Source organism: Terrapene carolina, unplaced genomic scaffold (assembly GCF_002925995.2).
Source record: "Terrapene carolina triunguis isolate 2854851 unplaced genomic scaffold, T_m_triunguis-2.0 Scaffold7217, whole genome shotgun sequence".
Taxonomy (NCBI): Eukaryota; Metazoa; Chordata; order Testudines; family Emydidae; genus Terrapene; species Terrapene triunguis.
This window is the reverse complement of record NW_020671568.1, coordinates 3,685-7,368: the sequence shown is the minus strand read 5'-3', so window position 1 is coordinate 7,368 and position 3,684 is coordinate 3,685.

Here is a 3,684-nt window from a genome sequence, read left to right as displayed (position 1 = left end):
TGGAAGAAAATATTTTGATTGATCAAAATCAATTTTCCCCCAGCTTTTTGGTTTGTGGAAAAAATGAAAATATCAGCTTTTGGGATGGGACATTTTTAAAATCTCCAAAATTTTCATGGGACAGGAAAACCATTTCCTGCCCAGCTTTAATCTTTGGTTCCAAACTAAAATAATCCACTCAGTGAATAAACAAGAATCTCCCTTAGCCTCCAGAAGAGGAGGTTTTTTACTGTATTCAAACCTGAAGCCAATTCCTTATGGAAAATGTCCATATAATTTTATTATAAAAATATGTCAATGTTCTATAATATTCTTAAGCCAACTGTAACTGAGCATGCTGCTGTATCCAGTCATGTTTGCCTGGGATCTGTCAGAGAGGAGGTACGCTAAGTGCTGCATTAGGGGGGCTGTGTTGGTGAGTATCTGAGTGTCTGTTGCAGGGGACAGTTTGTCAGTTTGACCGTGTGCTTGATTGTTTGATTGTTTGTTTGAACAGTGTGAATTGGGAGTGCTTTGTTCCAGGTGGGCCTTGAGTGGGCCTGACTGGTATATAAGGGCAGTCAGCAGCGAACCAGCTGAACGGCGAACAGCGGAGGCTAACAGAGGGAGTTCGCCTGGGGAGAGCCCACTGAGGCTTCCATCTCGCGGGCTTCTGTGAGTTGCTGCAACAGCTGAGGAAGCTCTTCGAAGGAAGAAAGTATGGAAGGTGAGTGTTCAGTTGTTGTAACCTGCACAGGTTGTGCCATGTTTGTCTTTCTTCCACAGGACAGAAGCGACTTTGTCTGTACAAAGTGCAAGCTGGTCTCCATATTGGAAGAGAAGGTTCGAGGTCTGGAGAAACAAGTATCGACCCTGCGTTGCATATGAGAAAATGAAGATTTCCTGGACAGACGTCAGGATATGCTTCTACGGGCACAACGTTCTGAGGAACTGGAGCATGTTGCGCAGAGGGGACTGAGGGACGGTGAAGAAAATTGGCAGCATGTGACCTCCAGAAGAAGAAAGAGGAGTGTCCTTGTACCAGCAATGGAGATACAGGTGAGCAACCGTTTTCATTTTCTCTCCACAGGTACTAATGCGGAGAGTGGAGTAGATGATACATCTGAGGGAAGGGAGCAGAAGGAGACTCCACCGATTGGAAGGCATGAGATGCACTGTCCTAGGGATGGGGGTTCCACGACCACCGCTCCCAAGAGAAGGAGGTGTGTGGTGGTGGTCGGGGACTCCCTCCTCAGGGGGACTGAGTCATCTATCTGCTGCCCCGACCGAGAATACCGAGAGGTCTGCTGCTTGCCAGGAGCTAGGATTCACGATGTGACGGAGAGACTGCCGAGACTCATCAAGCCCTCAGATCGCTACCCCTTCCTGCTTCTCCACGTGGGCACCAATGATACTGCCAAAAATGACCTTGAGCGGATCACTGCAGACTACGTGGCTCTGAGAAGAAGGATAAAGGAGTTTGAGGCGCAAGTAGTGTTCTCGTCTATCCTACCTGTGCAGGGAAAAGGCCTGGGTAGAGACCGTCGAATTGTGGAAGTCAACAAATGGCTACGCAGGTGGTGTCGGAGAGAAGGCTTTGGATTCTTCGACCATGGGATGGTGTTCCAAGAAGGAGGAGTGCTAGGCAGAGACAGGCTCCACCTAATGAAGAGAGGGAAGAACTTCTTTGCAAGCAGACTGGCTAACCTAGTGAGGAGGGCTTTAAACTAGGTTCACCAGGGGAAGGAGACCAAAGCCCTGAGGTAAGTGGGGAAGTGGGATACTGGGAGGAAGCATGAGCAGGAGAGTGCAAGAGGGGAGGACTCCTGTCTCAGACTGAGAAAGCGGGACAATCAGCGAGTTATCTTAAGTGCCTATACACAAATGCAAGAAGCCTGGGAAACAAGCAGGGAGAACTGGAAGTCCTGGCACAGTCAAGGAACTATGATGTCATTGGAATAACAGAGACTTGGTGGGATAACTCACCTGACTGGAGTACTGTCATGGATGGATATAAACTGTTCAGGAAGGACAGACAGGGCAGAAAAGGTGGGGGAGTTGCATTGTATGTAAGAGAGGAGTATGACTGCTCAGAACTCTGGTATGAAACTGCAGAAAAACCTGAGAGTCTCTGGATTAAGTTTAGAAGTGTGAACAACAAGGGTGAGGTTGTGGTGGGAGTCTGCTATAGACCACCAGACCAGGGGGATGAGGTGGATGAGGCTTTCTTCCGGCAACTAGCAGAAGTTACTAAATCGCAGGCCCTGGTTCTCATGGGAGACTTTAATCACCCTGATATCTGCTGGGAGAGCAATACAGCGGTGCACAGACAATCCAGGAAGTTTTTGGAAAGTGTAGGGGACAATTTCCTGGTGCAAGTGCTGGAGGAACCAACTAGGGGCAGAGCTCTTCTTGACCTGCTGCTCACAAAGCAGGAAGAATTAGTAAGGGAAGCAAAAGTGGATGGGAACCTGGGAGGCAGTGACCATGAGATGGTCGAGTTCAGGATCCTGACACAAGGAAGAAAGGAGAGCAGCAGAATATGGACCCTGGATTTCAGAAAAGCAGACTCTGACTCCCTCAGGGAACAGATGGGCAGGATCCCCTGGGAGAATAACATGAAGGGCAAAGGAGTCCAGGAGAGCTGGTTGTATTTTAAAGAATCCTTATTGAGGTTGCAGGAAAAAACCATCCCAATGTGTAGAAAGAATAGTAAATATGGCAGGCGACCAGCTTGGCTCAACAGTAAAATCCTTGCTGACCTTAAACGCAAAAAAGAAGCTTACAAGAAGTGAAAGATTGGACAAATGACCAGGGAGGAGTATAAAAATATTGCTCAGGCATGCAGGAGTGAACTCAGGAAGGCCAAATCACACTTGGAGTTGCAGCTAGCAAGAGATGTTAAGAGCAACAAGAAGGGTTTCTTCAGGTATGTTAGCAACAAGAAGAAAGTCAAGGAAAGTGTGGGCCCCTTACTGAATGAGGGAGGCAACCTAGTAACAGAGGATGTGGAAAAAGCTAATGTACTCAATGATTTTTTTGCCTCTGTCTTCACGAACAAGGTCAGCTCCCAGACTACTGCACTAAGCAGCACAGTATGGGGAGAAGGTGACCAGCCCTCTGTGGAGAAAGAAGTGGTTCGAGACTATTTATAAAAACTGGACGAGCACAAGTCCATGGGGCCAGACTGAGACCCTGATTGGCTAGTAACACCCAGGATGCCAGTAAAAAAATTCCAGTTCTCTTAGCAACCAAGCCTCCATAATCCAAGGAACACCTGAGGGCTGTGGGAGACAGAGGGGTGCTGAGAATGTCTAACTCATGATTGAAAATACAGAGATGTGTTATTGGCTTTGGTTGGGGGACAAGTAGCAAATCCGTCGGGATTCTTGCCACAAACAACAATCACTCAAGGGCCCTAACGCGCCTGATGTGCTCAAATCTCTCTCTTGCTAGGACTGAGAGAATTTTCTCCATCCCCATGGTACAGAGGGAAAGAGAAAAGAAGTGACCTCTCTTTGGTCACACATCAAGGTCATGCCAGAGCTAGAAAGAGAAGCATAAGAAAAAAGTTGTATCAAAATGTTTTGCATTTAAAACTAACTGATTTCTTAAACAAAGGAAATTTGAGTAGATCTATCCCCTCGCACCTAGTTTTTATCCATAGATTGAGGGAGGAAAACAAGTTTGCCTGGTTGGTGAATT